Source organism: Pinus tabuliformis, chromosome 5_2 (genome assembly GCF_031772625.1).
Source record: "Pinus tabuliformis cultivar Carrire ecotype Pingquan chromosome 5_2, CPIR1, whole genome shotgun sequence".
In the NCBI taxonomy this organism is placed as follows: Eukaryota; Viridiplantae; Streptophyta; class Pinopsida; order Pinales; family Pinaceae; genus Pinus; species Pinus tabuliformis.
In genome coordinates, this window is record NC_142306.1 from 905,415,318 (window position 1) to 905,432,863 (window position 17,546).

Below are 17,546 nucleotides of genomic sequence, written 5' to 3' on the forward strand. Positions count from 1 at the left end.
ATGACGACTGGAGATGAGTAAGGACTAATACTAGGACGAATGACACCTGCTTCCAACAATTCCTTGATGATTTTTTCTATTTCATTCTTTTGGGTGAACGGATGTCTGTATGGCCGCACATTTGGGGGTTGGGCCCCTGGGACCAATGTGATGCTATGATCATGTTCTCCTCGCGAGGGTGGAAGTTCATGAGGTTTGTCAAAGACTGTCCGATGTTTATTCAAAATCTGTTGCATCTCAGGATGAATTGGCGCAGACATGGTATCTACTACCTGGATGGCATTAAATTGAGCTACTACTCCATGATGGCCCTTTTTTAACAATTTTTCCATACGATGCGAGCTTATGATAGAAGGGGCTCCCGCTTGTAGCCCACGGAGGGTATGTGTGTAGTCGTTCTGCTTAAAACTCATATATAACTCCTGGAAATCCATTGTGATTGGCCCAAGAGTGCGGAGCCATTCCGCACCTAGGACAATGTCGCAACCCCCCATGTGTATTGCAAACATGTGGGTTTTCAATTGATAATCCCCCATTTGAAGTTTGACATTTTCACAGCGACCTTCACATTTCATTGTGCCTCCATCTGCAATCTGGACTTGGAAGTTAGAAACTGTTCGGACATAACAATGTGTTGCTTCAGCGATCTTTTGGTGGATGAAATTATGGGTACTTCCACTATCAATCAAAACTATTACTGGCCGATGTTTAATAAAACCCCTGATTTTGAGAGTTTGAGGTGAAGAAATTCCTGCCAATGCATGTAGCGAAATCATGGGTTCATCAGATACCATCTCCTGTTGGTTATCTTCTTCGGTCGCCTCTGGTTCCCCAAGTGGTGGATCTTCCTCGGTGGAGCTGTAGTCAGTGGCATCTATTTGAAAAAACTTGTGCTCTTTGCATTTATGACCCGGGGAATATTTTTCATCACAGTAGTAACATAGTCCTTGCTTCCTTCTTTCGGCCATTTCTGCAGGTGACACCTTTTGAACCTTAAGTGTTTGGGTCATATTGGGAGCCTGTGAGGGACGACCTTTAGCAGTAAAGTTGGGGCGGCTGGATTGAGCTGCTAATGCCCTTTCCACCTTACGGGCTACCTGGCAAGCCTCGTTCCATGTGGGGGGGTGGTGGAGTAGAACCTGAGCTTTGATGGCTTCTTTAAGACCGCTGATAAAGCATTCCATGTAGAATTCATCTGTGAGACCCTTAGTGCGGAAGGCTAAGGCTTCAAAAGCGGTAATATATTCATCCACTGTACCCGTCTGTCGGAGCTTAGTGAGACGCCCCAAAAAAGAGTCTTCCTGTTCAAAGCGATTTCGAAGAGCTTTGGTAAATTGGCCCCAATTCTGAAATTCTCCATTGCAACGCTGATACCATTCCTTCCATTGCCATCGTTCACTGTCCAAGTACATGGTGCCCACCATAAGCTTAGTCCTCTCATCTCTGATATGATTCAATTGAAAATACTGCTCCATTTGTGCTAGCCATGTGGACGTGTGAGAACCGTCAAATTTCTGCATATCCAACTTGGGAGGTCTCTGATTGGGTGGTGGATGGGTGTGCCAGACGTGAGGAGAGTGGCTAGACTCTCCCTCATGGTATTCATGACCCTTATACGCCTCCTCGTGGGCTGGCTCCTTGCCCTTGTCCTGTATTAGGCACTCTAATCCTTTAAGATGTTTTTCGACCCTTTCCACCACAGAGTGGAGGGAGTGCACCTCTTCTTCTATTTTTTCTATCCTTTCATTGGCCATTGCTTGAGCGCGAGTTTCTACCATACACCCGTCTGACTAAAATTTGGGACCGCCGAATTTTTTTTTTTTGCCAAGAATTGAATGGTACCACCTTGCTCAGCTCGTCGTCCTGATTCTATGGGCTAGGTCACCAATAAGCGCCCGGGAAGATCTCAGATTTTTTTTTTTTTGTTTTTTTTTTTTTTTGAAAACTCCCAATGGAGTTTTACTCCTTTCTGATCAATACTGCAGTCGCCAAATCCTCAAAATGTCAATGCCACCAAAAGTCCTGCGAAAATTATATCCAGGTACAGGAACCCTTTTCAACTACTTCGATCTGGCTAATCTGGGAGATCTGGCTGGTGGAACAACTGCTGCTGCTGATCTGGAATATCAGATCTGGTGGATCTGAGAGATCTGAATGGTGGAACAACTGCTGCTGCTTATCTGGAATATCAGATCTGGTGGATCTAGGAGATCTGAATGGTTGAACACTGCTGCTGCTGATCTGGAATATCAGATCTGGTGGATCTGAGAGATCTGAATGGTGGAACAACTGCTGCTGCTGATCTGGAATAGAAGATGTGTGATCCCTCGAGCGAAAGGGAACTAAGGTCTTGGGGAGTGTCAGGTGCTACAGATCGCAATATACATAAGGGTCTGACAGAAGTACTCGGCCCAATGTTTCAGGGCTCTAACTAAGGAGGATCGACCGTACCCTTAGCCGTACAACCCGACTACCCTATCGTACGGGCGAGTAATCTCTCCGAGTGTTGTTCTCGGTGTACTGTAGCAACAAGACGGCCGAAGGTTTATCTATGGCGAGGTTTCAAGGGAGCTAGGGGGCTTCCTATATACCCAGAGGGTACGTGGAAGACAGTCCGTGCGCGGTTCTGTCTAATGCGCTACTACTCGAAGGGGTACCCACAGGGGTTACAAGGGAGTCCAACAGACGTGACCACCTCTTGTATTTCCTGTGTGCATGCCTCCCCAAATCCGCAGGTTTATGCGCTTAACGACAGATCCCGTGGTTTAAAGACGCCGGAACACGTCTCTAGCCTAAATTTTTTTTTGCTAAGATTTGGAGATCCCACCGAGCCCCGAAAAGCGCTCTGATACTACTTGTTATGCTCTTAACCTGCAAAGCGATACCCAAACATAGAATTTGCGAAGAAAAGATACCGAGAACACAAAATATGCGAAGAAAATATACCCAGAGCACAGAATAGCAATGATTTTATTATCCAGAGAGAAATGTTCACAGGCCTCTTCGAGGGGGCAACCTCCAATAGAGCAGAGCTCGATTACCAAACAAGACACGATACTCCTCGCAGGGAGTCTCTATCCGTTATATATGACTCATACATGCAATACCACGAGCCAATATCGTGGATTTTATTAATACCATCTATCTAATACTACCGCCCATTTACCATCTAACTAATACTTCCGCCCATTTGCAACTAACTGTGGTCCCGTCATTAATTGCGGGTTAACCACTTACAATTATTAATATGGGCTTTATTGACTCTTGACTATGACGTGATCCCATGACATAAATAAGGGGTTAGGGTGGGACCCTAACAGAAATGATACACATAACAAACTTACAAGTACATGAGAGAAACACACCATCAACACAAATCACCACAGGAATCCCAAATAGTGCTGCAAAACCCTGGTCTTTCCTTTGCCAAAATTGCAGAGATACAAAGAGTAAAACAGTCTAAGCTTATCCCTCAAGAGTCCAACCATGAAAATGACTAAGAAAGTACATAATATAGGCAAGCTAACACATTTCCTTGCCTCTAGGGGTCGAGCTCATCATCCTAGGAGTTGTTTCAACCAATTCTAAACTGAGCACTACAATCTAGGCAATCAAAACAGTTTGCCTCTATAAGTTAGGAAACCAATTCATTCATTAATTTTTTGCTATTTTATGAATAAATCTTCTAGAATAGGTAAAAAAATGTCATGTCATCATGAAAATACATTAGTTACATCAAAGAGGGTGAAAAATCCCATGAAAAGTCAAAACTAGTCAAAAGCTGCGTTGTCCTAAGCTGTAGATGAAAAACTGGCAAATTTCCCTGATGCGTAGCGTCCCATTTCTCAACGCGTAGCGCACCTTTGAGCCCACTTTTGGGGCGCTTCCCGACATCCAAATGAGGCTCAAGTGGGCTTGTTGGAAAGGTCTGGATGTCTACTCTCCAGCCCAAGTGGAATTTCTCAATTTGGTGCCCATTTGCCCCTCCAAAAATGCAATCTCCCAAGACTGCTTCCTGTGTGTCCAAAAAGTGGCAGAAGGTCATTTTTTGCTTGTTTTTTGACTTTTTGGGGGCCCAAACCTCAATGAAATATTTTGGCAGTGGCTGAGCAAGTGTAATTTGTCATGACAAATCCAAAAATGCAGAGTTTTTGTGAAATGGACCTCCCCATCTTCAGGGTAGCGCGCGGTGCGCTACGCGTTGAGGGCAAAAACCTGTTTTTAGCAAAAAAAATTGAAAATTGACCAAAATTGCTCCAAATTTTCTGAATTTTGAGCTGGGGTGTATCATTGAGCACCATGCTCCTTCAAGGAGGCTTCAGCCAAAATCTGAAGTGGATCGGGCCTTTTCCTCCGTTTTAATGCCTTGGCCAATCGTCCTTTGAGTACCTTCATTTTCGCTTTGCACACATGCATGCGAGCCCAATAATGATTCTTCATGTGACGAAGCAAGTCTTTGTCTCTATTGGCTTTCGCCAACAACCCCTCCAAGTGTCGGTTGACCTTCTCAAGCACAAATTGCCACGCAATAGGTGTCAAATCACCCGGTCTTTTACGGGCCAACCTACGGTCTTCACGAATTCGTTGCAGCTCTATAAGTGTGTGCTCATCTTCCCGCTGTTTGTTGCGCTGCTCCAAGTAGTTGATCACCCACTTAACCATCTGCAATTTCTATTTGTTGACTGAACCTGTTGCTGATAGCATTCTTGTCACTGCCTGAGCATTCTTCATCCTCTTCAGCTCCAAGATTGTTGCTGTGTGTCAATACCAAACTTATCGATGAAATTTGAATAGCCATGAATTTCGAATAAGTTTTTGATATCTGAATTTTCCCTCCCCAGGATGACCTAATGCATCAATTGCTACTATCCTTGTTTCTCGCCTACCACAGAAATCATGACACCTTGTATCAACATAGTCACCAGCAAAACGGAATCCTGAAGCATATCCTTCATATTTTGAAAACCTTTCCCATACTAAGTGCACCACCTCCAAGGTATGCATTAGCAAAGTCTACCTCCAAAGCCTCCTCTTCATGTTCTTCAATTGTACCTGTGATTTGATGCGTGAGAAGAGGTGTTTGAATATGTTTCGGGCAAAGTCTGGGCATAAACTCCAACGCGTAGCGCGCCTCACCCAACGCGTAGCGTGCCCCTGGTGCGTAGCGCACGTGCAAATTTGCACTGAGAAAAGCGGCCTGATGCGTAGTGCGCCCCTGGTGTGTAGCGCGCCCACCCTGATGCGTAGCGCGCACCCAGCAACATAGTGCATTTTGCAAGAGGCTTTTGGAGGCCTTCCCGGTGTCGAAATCGGGCGCAGGATAGCTCGTTGGAAAGGTCTTTGAGTCTACTTTCCAAAACAACTGGAATTTTTCAATTTGGAGTTCATTTACCTTGTCAAAAATCAAATCTTCCAAGACTGGTCAAAATGTGCCAAATGAGGCTGCCTCAAGGCAGAGTGCTGTTGCCGTCAACTTTTTAATGCCTTCCTCAACTCCAAATTGAGCTCATGATAACTCATTGGAAAGCTCCTTGTTTCTAGTTATCATTTGACTCATCAAGAAAGTCATTTGGCCAACCAAGCTAGGAGAAAACTTGATTTTCCCAAGGTCACTCCAGAGGTGCATTCGATTCTCCTGAGGCAACGATATTTTTGACATTTCTCTAAAACCATGATTGTATAAAAAGTGAAGGAGGTTTTTCTTCTTTGGCATGTTGTGGACAAAAACATCTCTCAGTTTTCCAAAATTCATCTTTGATTGCTCTGAAACATCTTTTGAGTGAAACTTATCCCGATGTGTGAAACAAGGAATTTTGTGGAAATGAAGCGAAATGAAGGGGATAAGGGGCTTCTAAATTCTTGGGAAAATTTTCGGAAGTAGGGAGGGACGTTAGGAAGCAGGGGAAAGTGGAATCGTGGAGATAGAGTGAGGGGAAGGGGTCCAAAAGGGCAAAACACAGGCCCATCCTAGAAAATTGCCAAGTTGTAGCAAGAAACTAGGGTTTGCGCAAAAATGAGGAATTTGGAGGATCTTAGTGATGGGAAGCATTTGATAAGGTACTTTAAGGATAGGGGAAGGTGTATGAACATCAGGATACAAGTTTTGCCGATGATTTGACCGTCCAAGAGAAATTGCCTTCAAAACCCTAGGAGAGGGAAATGACCTTACCTAGGCGCAACTGAAGCATGAACAAGGTGTAAAATGACTCATTAGACACTGACATGATAATGACAACCCTATGAATGATGATAGACTCAGCTGAATAGTGACATAGATTGGCGTTTGGGCAATTTTGAAAAGAGTGAAAGCAAACCCTAGACCTAATGCCTAGTGACCAAATTTTGCTTGAAGACTCACTGAAATGACAAAATTTGACCTTGACACTTCAAAATCACTATGTAAGAGTACGTTTGATCACTGGAGGAAGGCTGGAAAGACTGACACTAACATGTTCTTCGCAAGTCTCTTCCTTTTCTTTAAGCTTTTCTTCCAAGAGGTCTTCTCTCCTTCTTATTTCCTCGTTTTCCACTTTGAGAGAAATGATTTTGTTCCGTAGTTTCTCATTTTCTTCAATGGCACTTATTAACAGGTCATCTACATTTCCTTCCAGCCTTGAGTCATCATCATCAGCGAGTGCCATGAATAATGCTTCTTGGCTTTCATTATGATCGCTTTCTTCATCTGATTTCCTTTTGATGACCATAAACTCATCCTCATCAGACTCATCTTGCTTGGAGAAGAAGTTTTTCTTATTGAACCCTTTCTTTTTATGTGCCATTCTTTTAGAATTTCCTTCATCATCATTGTCATGTTTATGGGGACCTTTTGCTGCATAATGGCCTATTTTACCACATTTAAAACAGATAAGAGGATACTTGCCTTTAAGCTTACATCCTTTCTTCAACTTTCGTACAAATTGAGCCAATTCGGATTCCACATCTGATTCATCACTACAGTCATTCCTTTCTTTAACCTTCTTTGACCTTGAGGCCTTGAATGCTGCATCTTTGGAGCTTGGGCCACCTTTCCTCATTTCATAGGTAGTGAGAAGTCCATGGAGTTCATCCATTTTGAGGGTATCTAGATCCTTTGCTTCTTCTATAGCGCTTATTTTGGAGTCAAACCTGTCTGGAAGAGACCTTAATACCTTTTGAACAATGGTACTTTCTTCAACTTTTTCGTCCAATCCTTTCAGGGAATTTACCACTTCAGCTACTCGGAGGAGGTGTGCTGCAATATCTTCTTCATCTTCCATCCTCAAACTTTCAAATTGTCTTCTGTGAGTTTGAAGCTTTGACTTTTTGACTTTTGAGTCTCCATTGTACAAGCCAACTAGCTTCTCCCACATTTCTTTGGCCGAGGTACAGTGCATGATTTTTGTAAACTTGGAATCAATGATTCCACTAGTGATGGAGTTCATGGCCTTTGCATTTACGATGTAGGCTTTCCTCTCGTCTTGGTCTGTTGGAAGAATGGAAGTAGTTTTGTATTCATTTTGAACAAAATACCAGACTTTAGGTCCAAGGGACATTAAGTAGTAAGTCATTCTTTTCTTCCAGAAACCAAAGTTAGTGCCATCGAACAAAGGAGGTCTTCCTGATGCTTCGTTGTTTCTCATCATGACTTCAGATCCTTCTTCAAGCTGTTAGGCTAGTATGAAGAAGCTTGCTCTGATACCAATTGTTGGAAATACTGAGAGGTGGGGGGGGGTGTGAATCAATATTTCTTACTATTTATTTTTAATTGTTCTAGTGATTGCCAACAACCTATATAGATATGTATATGTATACACAGAAATCAACAGCTGAATTTAATGCTTTTATTAAAACTCAAGACAGTGCAAAGAAATAAATACAACATAAGTATAAGTCTGATTGTGAATAGTTGCCAAGCTCCAACTTGGACTTCAATGAGGCTCCAACCCCCAGAGCACCAACTCTGTTTTGCAGTGGTTCTGCATTTAGGAGCACCTACCCCAATGACTTCAGTCCTGTTCAGTTCTGAGGCTCCAACCTCTTGGGCTCCAACCCAACCTTGGTATAAACAGGTATGCTACTGCACTCTATTCAGCTGAGGTTGTCTCACTCCTGGTCTCCTGCCTCTGCTGCTTCTGTTGCCTCTACAGCCTACGCTGCTTTTTTTGCCTCTTTTGCCTCTGCTGCTTCTACTATCTCGCCCTCGGGTTCTTCACCACCATTACCGCCACAACAGTTCTCTGTTTCTACTGTTTTATACATTCCCATGCCTTTGTCCATTCGTTTCCGCTTACACCGTCTCTTAGGCTTCCTCCTCAGTCGCTGTCGTTTCCTCTGACTTGCTTGATCTTTCAGCTTCCCTCCTCGATTGCTGTGACCTCCTTTGATCACCAGAACCCCACCTTGGACCACATTCACTTTTCACAGGGAAACAAAGATTCATTTCTGCCAGATATTGAAGTCGAACAGGTAGAAGAAGTTGTAGGCATGTACATATTAAACAGAGTGCAAGCCATTTTTCACAGAACCAAGCCGGACCTTTAAATTGTACAAGTCTAAAGAAACCAGAAAACCGTCGCAAATGTTTACCTCTAAGATGTAAGTATTACCTCACAATCAAATGCAATGAGCTACAATTTCCTTTTGTTTCTGTTTTATTCCAAAAAAAACACGTAATCGCGCCCATATTAGCCTCTGCCGCATTCGCAATCGCAGCCATTGATCACCCTCATCCAACGGTTCCCGTGTCGCTACGGCCTTTTGCTTGCACATTAAACCTCGTGCAGCTCCTCACCGTTGATTACATTCACCGCTTGATCTAACGGTGATTGCGCCTCCCACCTTTGTTAAGTGCTCATGCGTTAACACGCGATCGCGGCGGTTTCGCGCCCGTCACTTCAGCCACATGTCGCGCATTAACTGGATCGCGCGGCCATATACGGAAACTGCCTTGGGCCCAAAGGCGGTGCGGGGAATACCGCCTGCCTGCGAAACCGCCTGTCCCCCGGCCGTTAACCTCCATGCATCTTTCGCGTGCGACAACTGTTGGATCCGCTGCTCTTTGATCCAACGGCTCACATTCATCATCAGTGGATTCTTCTTTTTCCACTAGTTTCTTGCCAGGAAGTGATTTTCTTTCCCCCGACTTAGCCTTTGCAGTTGCTTTATCAATTATCACAGGTTCAGGCTTCACTTGTTTCGCACCATCTTTCATTAACTCAGGCTTGGCAAGCCTCGCTTCTCTTTGGCCATTTTCCTTAACACGATGCATCAGAGCTTGAGCTTGTCGATCATCATCAGAATCAGAGTCTGAGTCATCATATCCTCCCATTCCACCATCTGTTTCTTCTACAACTGTGGTATAACCAATGAAGAAGACGCTTCCTGTGGTGCAACTGTGTGAAAGCTTGAAAGGTTTAGAAAACATAATATCCAACGAAAACTGGTCGCATTTCCCATATGTAAGCGCACCAAGCACAACTTTCTTGTTATCAACATGAACATTGAGGAGAGTTCTCTCACTTTCCTTTGCATTTTGAAACTCACCCAGGGCTGCCTACGATAAGTGGAGATATTTACCATCTCCAGGATCACAGCTTTGAACCTCCCCAGGTTTTGCCTCCACACCCCAAAACTCCATCTGATTTGAAACCCTCCGCTCGATTGTTTCAGTTCAACTCCTAACAAACGAGGAACTCTATTATAACTCTGTCTGCTTCTCTCGTCTCCATCTGCTCCTCTGGTGGCTCTGTCTACTCCTGGAATATTGCCATATTGACATCAATGACATTCCGTGTCCAACACAACTATGTCCATCACGATCATAATGTCAGGGTAGACAGAAAAATGGACTTGTAAATCCTTTATTAACCCATGAACTTCGATTTTCTTAGAATCCATGGCACATATGTTGTAGTAAGGCCTGGAAATCCTTAAATTTAGCTGTTCCATGACCCTCTTGGTCATAACACAAGCTGAAGCGCCCGAATCTAACATGCAATTGTACAACCTGTAACCATTAACCATCAAGGTAATGAAAAAAGGTTGATGCTCATTGTTGTCAGAATCCATACTTTGCAAATACACAGGAGCATCCTGGTAGACAGTCTCAGGAGCCTTGTCTTGAGTAACATTAATACGAGGATTCTCAATGGCATTTAACAACTTAGCCCTTTGGGAAGGGATTTTCAAAACTTCGGTGACAAGAACCCAGATTTTGGAATTGTTCAACCATCCACCCAAATCAATATTCATTTCAGAGGAGGGGCTAAAATTTCGAAGGGGAGCATGATTATCACTTTGATCTTTATCCCTTCTTTGATAAGTTAGCCCCTTATCTTTCGCAATTTCTAAAATTTGATCTAGAGAGGGCCTTTCACCAAATAATTTAACCAACATATCATTGTCATGGTCAAAATTATTGATACTATAGGAAGATGCGAAAGGCCTGACATCATGACTATGCTCCTTAACCCTTTCCCAATTTTCATTTGATAGGTGATACTCCCTACCAACGACATTAATCTGGTTACTTGCCCCAAAGATCCCACTTTCCACAATTCTCTTAATAGTGGGGCAAGTAGCTTCTTCATGCAAGGCATCACAAGCCCTACAATATGGAGGAGCATCCTCAACAAGATTGGCAGATTCAAGGGGATTTGGCGGTCGATGTTCATTTGATTGCCCTTTCCTCTGCCAAGCATTATTATTTTGTTATTATTTCTAGGTTGGGAACTTTGAGCTTGCGACCTTTCCATTTGGACCAACCTAGATTGCAAAGTACTTATCTCTTTAGCATGGTTAGAGATTAATTTTGCTTGGTTAAGCTCCATGCTTTCCAACTTTTGAAGTAACTTCTGCATAGGGTCATCTTCAGATTCCTTAACTTCTTTACCCTTAGGCTCTTTTAGCTTTGTGGAAGCTCTATCAAAGCCTGGAATCTTAGATTTCCCAGATGCCTTCTTATCCTTTTCAATCTCTTCGGCTAAAGTTTGACACTCCTTATAATCAACAAGTTTAGCACATCTTAATTCATAAGAGGTATCAATGTTAAAAGCATCAATGTAGAAGTCCCGAAGAGATTTATCAGGAGGTTTATAATCTTGAGGTAATTCCTTAACAATACCATTAAACCTTCTGTTAAATTCCTCAACGGTTTCATTTTCTTTTTTCTTTATGATACTTAGGGCTTTAACTAGATGCCTTTCTTCCCTCTTATCTCCAAACTTCTCCTTGAAGGCATTAGTAAGAGCTTGTAATGAATTGAAGGAATGATCAGGTCTTTCGGTGAACCAATCTAAAGCATCCTCTTCTAAAGAGAGCACAAAAAGCTTCATCCTCACATCCTCATGAGCAACATTAGCACCACCCCATTTGTTAATGAAATTCCTAAAGCGATTAAGATGATCTTTAATGGTTACCGCATTATTGCCTTGGAAAGAAGGCAATTTATCCATACCTGTATTAGGAAGGTCATGCGGGTAACCCTGAATGTTAGCGAAATTGCAAGGAAGATACAAGTCATCCATGATGTCTTGCTGAATGGGATCTGAAAAAAGCGAATGGATATCAGAGAGAGCTTCTTGTCCAAGATTATCAAGGTGTGCACGGGAAGAGAGTTTGTTTAATTGAACTCTAAAAACCCTTTTAGGATTCGGAGTGGGATTAATCAAGCTACTCAATTTCTTCTAGTGCAAACCCTTGTAGGAAATGAATAAAGTGGAGTTGCCGCTTGGACAAAAATCTAACTCAGACACCTGAGATGAAAGATGAAGCATAGAAGATGCAAGATGAAAACTGTCGTAAATCCAAGGTCCAATAAATTGATCATCGACAACGGCGCCAAAAAATGTTGTCGCACATAATCTAGGCACTGTGACAACAACTCAAATCAGGGGCTGTTACACTGATCCCCAATCACTCCGTTTGAGTTGTCTCCCAATAGTAGACTAAGGGGGGTAGACCCTATGGAAATGGAAAGAGGAAAGATTAGTTGGGAACCAACCAATCTGGGAGACACAACTAAGCAACCAATACTTGTTTTAGTTTTCGCAAGATTTTAAAGATTCAAATTTATTTGAGGAAAGTGATACCAGTGCCTTGTGGAGTCAACTATCTTGCTGAGGAAATAAGGTCCAAGTAAATGATGGGAAACTGCTGCTAAATGACTTGACTATTTCATATGCGAATGCAAAACTTAAAGCTATGTGAAATGTAGGGACTTGGTTAATTTTAGTTAAATGAGGGCTTAAAATTATTTCTGAAATATGTCTTAAATGTTATTTAATTTAAGAATCAGAAAAATGGCGATCTTAATGTGAAAGCAGGTACTTATACCAACAATATAAAATGTAAAATCTGCACAAGTAATTACGGAAATGTACGATAGCACTGAAATGTAAAATGCTGGAAATAAAACACTTTAAATTCAGAAATCCATTTGCATGAAGTACTTAATCAAAGATCATTGGATGCATAAGTGAAACTAAGTTAATCTTTCTTGAATGAGCATGTGAAAACAAATGTACTTCAGAAATAAAACTAAGTACTTAAACTCAGATTACATCAATGAAATATCAGTGTAATAATCTGTTCTTAAATGAAATGTTAATGCCAACGATATATTCTAAAACAACAGTCCTGTAACCATGCAATATTCAAATTTTTCTATGTATAACAACGGAAACTTTTAAACCACAAACTGATAACTACAATTCAAAAAATTTCTAAGTTTAATTAATTTTAATTTACTGATGTATTGATCTAAAAACTCAGAAATAAATTACTAAACAACAGTGAAACAATGTTCAGAAATTTGTCAATTAGCATGCAAAAAGTTACTGAAGATAATTTCTATCTCTGCAATGTACAACAGTAGAAGATGTAAATTAAATTTGTTGCTATACTCCAGCTAATTTCAAATTTATGCCAGTATTAGCCTTGCTTTCAAAACGAAATGAGGAAATATTAGAGGGTGTGCACCAGTTAGCCCTTAGGGGCTTGAAGAAACTTGAATATATGCTGCCCGAATCATTGAAATTCCTCAACTCATAAATTTTTTGTGAATTTTTTTTTTTTGTTTAAAAATTTGTAAATTTTTTTAGGGAAATTAATGGAGAAAATATAGTGATGAAGGAAGGTGAAGAAAGGGAGGCTGAAAGGGGAATGATGGATGCTGAGAGTGAGATGAGGGGAGGCCGAGAATGAAGAAAGGGAGGCCGAGAGGAGGTGAGGGAAGAGGAGGCTCTAAGGAAGAAGGGAATGGAGGCCGAGAGTAGGAAGAGGGAGTCCAAGAGTGAGGGTTGTAAGGCTGGAGGGATAAGGAGGAGGGGCTGCGAGGAGATGAGTGGAAGGTGAGGGCCAAGAGGAAGAGGTAAGGGAGGAGGTCATGAGGAAGAAGGGAGCAGGACAAGGATGAGGGGGTTGTAAGACAGGTCGAGAGAAGAGGGGAAGCCGAAAATGAGCTAGGGATGGCCAACACAGGGCCTCCAGGCCTTAAAATTTTTTTCAGCGATTTTTCTGAAATTTCTCCTCAACTTGTAAACAAAATGGAGATGGCCTTCGAGGCTTATATCTCTCCGGAATCCACAAAAAACACTAGCAATTTTTAGAAGTTGTTCCTACACAAACAAAAGATAAAAACACTAAAGCATGCAGATACAAAAATATGAAATACCCAAAACCCCAATGAATTAGAAATTTGATATTTACAAATCTACAATGATATTCTAGATTTAGTCAAATTTAAGCAATTTTTTCACAAATTTAGAAATAAATTTGAAATTTTAAAGAGCAAGTAAAATATTCTATAAAATGACTTCAGAAATTAAAAAGACAATGGTCTCTTTAGATTCTGTAAACTGAGAGTCAGTTGGTCAAGCTGAGGACTTCCCCAAATGCCCAAATCTTGAATGATAACTTATGCACACTTAGATTTGATTGTTAGATTAATAGAGATTCAAAAAATGATCATAAAATCATCAAGAAATAGAGATACTTGCTACTTCTGACAAATCAAAATGATATTCTAAAAACCCAGAAATATGTGCAAGATATTTGTACATAGACCAATCCTCAAAGGCTATTAACCAGCAAATGCAAATAAAAGTAGCAGAGTATTAAGAACAATATTACCAGATAAATTTGAAAGAGGAACACTACAATCTGGAACCCCAAAGTCTGTGTTTTATTAACCAGAAAAAGTTACAAGAGCTTTCTTAGAGCAAGTACACGATTCAGAAATCGGATCCAAATAATGGAGAGAGGCCTCTCATTTATAGAAAAATTCTTCAACGACTAGTTGGCTTGATCCCCGTCAAAGCAATCTCAATAGTTGATGAAGATCAAATGATCTTTTAATCATCACTGTTGAAATAAAGTTACTTTTTGAGGAAATTCGAATTTTACTTTTAATTTCCTTTTAATTAACTCAAAAATGATTATTTTGAGTTAATTGCCGCAAAAAGTTGACTTTGACTTAACTATTATGGCCCAAGGGTTCAAAATATCTTGAAATTTTCAATATTCCCTTGGTCGGGGACCTCCAAAAATTAAAACTTTTAAAACATGCAATTTTAAATGTTGGATAATTTAATTTTAGCTAGGTCCTAAATTAATTAAATTTCTGGCTTTAGCATTTTAATTTATTTTAGCTAGAAATTATATATATATATATATATATTATTTTATTTTATTATTATTATTATTATTATTTTATTTATTTATTATTATTATTATTTTTTTTCCGAGGAGAAAATCTGTAATTTCCATTAATTTCAGAAAATTACATGTTGTAGATGCGTAACGCATATGCAGAAGTGTGGGCAGAGCCACATACAATAAACAATACTTCAAGAGAAGTATTCCAGAAAAGCCCACAAACTGGGCAGCAAGTAAAGGGTATGTAAACCCCAAAACTGGAGGATACCCATACCCGTCACAACAAAAACAGGAAATAAAGCAAGAACATAGCTTCTGAGGGAGAAAATGAAACAGTAAAACATCCAAATCTGTCTGTCCAAGCAAGTAGGAGAGGCACGAAATGAGGAAAGTGCAGCCATGGTAGCCACGCCTCCCCTGCCCCCTCAAACTCTCCTCCTGAAGCCGACCAAACCAGAGGTAGATACCAAACTGCCAAAACTACTTTAGCCGCCTGCAGAAACCCCAACAAAAAAACAGCTATGAAGCGGCACGAAACAATGCCAGTTCCCTCAACGCGTCAATAAACCACAATGTATTGCTAGCGAGCCATCAATAAAACACCCACTGCCCCAGCAGAGGAACCCATCCGGTCCCGGCCAGAGCAGAGGCAGGTCCGGGGGCAGAGGCGGCTAGGGCAGCCACCTCGGCCCCACGAAGAGTGATCTGAAGACCAAAATAATCTCGCCCCCGCTCCGCCGCGCAGTCAAAAAACCCAAAGAATCAGCACCTTGCAAGACCGCCAAGCAGAGCCGCCGGGAAAAAACGAGCAGGGCTGCCGAAGTCTACAAGGCGCGCCGCAACCACCCGACAGGTGCGATAAGGAGCCCCAGATCTCTTCCGATCAGAGCCCAAGACGAGCGGGCCGCCAAAACAGTATCACAGAGCCGAAAGGATTCAGGTCAGCAGGAATGGGGAAAGCAGGGGCCGAAAAAATGAAGCGCCGCCTCAGGCAAAGCAGGATTCGTCGCTCAAAACCCCAACTGAAAACAACGAAAAGACCTCCGGCAGCCTGGCAATGGCGACGATGTCAAAACAAAAGCGTCAAGAATGGCCGCCAGAACCAGGGGTGGCCCTGCCGCCACTTCCCAACGGTGGTAGCAGGGGCAGTAGAAATCCTATCTCCGCGCGCCTTCGCTCGTTTCAACCAGAGGCCTTTTTCAGCTCACCTATCAGCTAGAAATTTTAATTAATTGACTCATGAGGGGATTATTAATTTTTTGAACCCTCTAATATTGAGCCATTGTGTCTAACTATGAGGGACCATGCACTAAATATTTTTTACATGAAATACTACATTTCTAACCCATGAAGGGGGAACACCCATTCGTTATAGACCCTCAATAATTACCCATTTCTGCGATACAAAATATGATCTAACCAAAAGTTAGAATTATTCTCAAAATAATCTAGACTTGTAAAAAAATAATTTAACCAAAAGTTAGAATTATTCTCAAATCAATTTTACAGAGACTTGATAAATAACACTAGGATTTATTTAAAATCCTAAAGACAAAATCCACCCTAGCTTTGGGGTGAGGCTGGAGGGAAAACTTGGTTGATCATCCGTGTTTAGAAACACACATGAATCGGTGAGACTAAAAACCTTGTAGGATAGAAATCATCATCAGAAAAATAAATTTACCTAGGTTGTTACATACATTTGTCTTACTAGGATCATTTACATTAAAAAATGCAGAATGGGTTTACAAAACTCCAGTGTACATATAGCTGATAATGATGAATCTGTGAATCATCTTAGTGCTCAGAGATGATGGAAATCCATGTGTGAAAAAATGTACAACTATGGGGTAGTTGACATGGAGTGGTCAACACTGCCAAAATGGGTCCAAGGCCTTTGACATATTTGCAATGGAAATGGATAGGTTCAAAATTCAATCCTAGGGCACCAAAAACACAAAAAATGGCGTTAAACCCCTACTATACAAAAAATAACAGTCGCCTCATTTAAAAAATCATTTTTTTAGAAATTTAAATTAGATTATTTGCAATGAAAAATGAAAATAAGAGGGTGCATAAAAAGTTAAAAACTAAAATCAAGCTTGCTGTCCCATTATGGAAAAAAATCTCTTACATTGTTTCATGGGCATGAAAATCATAGCAAAATGTCTAAAGGAGGAGGAAAATGTAGTTAGGAAAAGAGGCAAGCAAGCATGCCTAAATGTATGGAAAAAATCATTAACATTGGGGTATTTAAGAACATACCTGTGAATGGAAGATGAGAAGTCTGTCTGGCTGCTTTGGCAAATGATCTTGAACCTTTGATCTACTAAAAAAACTTTGCTGGTGATGATGAAGGATGTTTGGCCCTCAATCCCTCCTTGAAGATGACCACATGCTCCCCTCCTTCTCCAATAGCCAAAAAACTAAAATGAGCAAGAAAAACCCAGAAAATTCCCTAAAACCATGTGGGCTTGCCATTCCGGCGATTTTTTCTAATGTAGCGTGAGAAATTGGAAAGAATTGTGTTCTTCAAAAAATCACGATTTTTTCAAAGTGGAAAAAATCACAATTTTTTGAGAAATCAGCAAAAAATTGCTGATGTTATATTCACTTGTCTAAAGTGATGTGTATTGCTATTTGAATCTCTTAATGATAATTTTCACAAATAGGCTAGAATTTTTCATTTTAAAAAATTGCTAATTATTCCTTTTTTGATTTCTTATACCAAATTACAAATATTTGGTCTGGTAGAATATGCTGATGATGTATTCCTATAACCTACTCACTGACCATTTAAAAGATAGGCCCAGCTTCCCTGTGTGCATATGATAGACAAAAGCGGGAAAAGTTTGGAATGATAGCTATATAAGGCATCTTTCTTGAGCTGAACTTTATCTCCCAGGCAATTT

General features: G+C 41.0%; 2 pseudogenes across 1 annotated transcript in view; one reads left to right on the plus strand and one right to left on the minus strand.

The window, feature by feature from the left end:
* Positions 1-17,546, plus strand: part of LOC149162240 (putative methyltransferase PMT23) — a 208,881-nt pseudogene that overhangs the window by 129,017 nt on the left and 62,318 nt on the right. The gene's annotated exons all lie outside the window — the stretch shown is intronic.
* Positions 8,831-9,616, minus strand: LOC149162243 (histone deacetylase HDT1-like; annotated as a pseudogene).